Source organism: Trachymyrmex cornetzi, unplaced genomic scaffold, assembly GCF_001594075.2.
Source record: "Trachymyrmex cornetzi isolate Tcor2-1 unplaced genomic scaffold, Tcor1.1 scaffold76, whole genome shotgun sequence".
Taxonomy (NCBI): Eukaryota; Metazoa; Arthropoda; class Insecta; order Hymenoptera; family Formicidae; genus Trachymyrmex; species Trachymyrmex cornetzi.
The window spans coordinates 24,967-25,223 of NW_017300092.1; the positions used below are offsets into that span (position 1 = coordinate 24,967).

A 257-nucleotide genomic window follows, 5' to 3' on the forward strand; every position below is an offset into this window, starting at 1 on the left:
TGACACGCTAAGAGAAGCGCCGATATTTCGGCTGCTAAACAAAAAAAAACATAACTCTTCTGCGGTAAATGTGGAATGCAGGATGTGCAGGTATCCACACAAAGGCGAATACTTCGAGTCGAATGCCCCTCCCCCCTTTTTTTGTCAACGATTTCTCTTTTATTACTTGAACATGCGTTCTCTCGTCTAGATAATATTTACTTAAATTCTACGATCGACAATCTAAAAATTAAAAGCTACGCTTTGCGATCCCATAT

General features: G+C 39.7%; 1 pseudogene; it reads left to right on the forward strand.

Moving 5' to 3' along the window:
• Positions 1-75: 75 nt before the first annotated feature.
• Positions 76-257, forward strand: part of LOC108768197 (uncharacterized) — a 2,272-nt pseudogene continuing 2,090 nt past the window's right edge.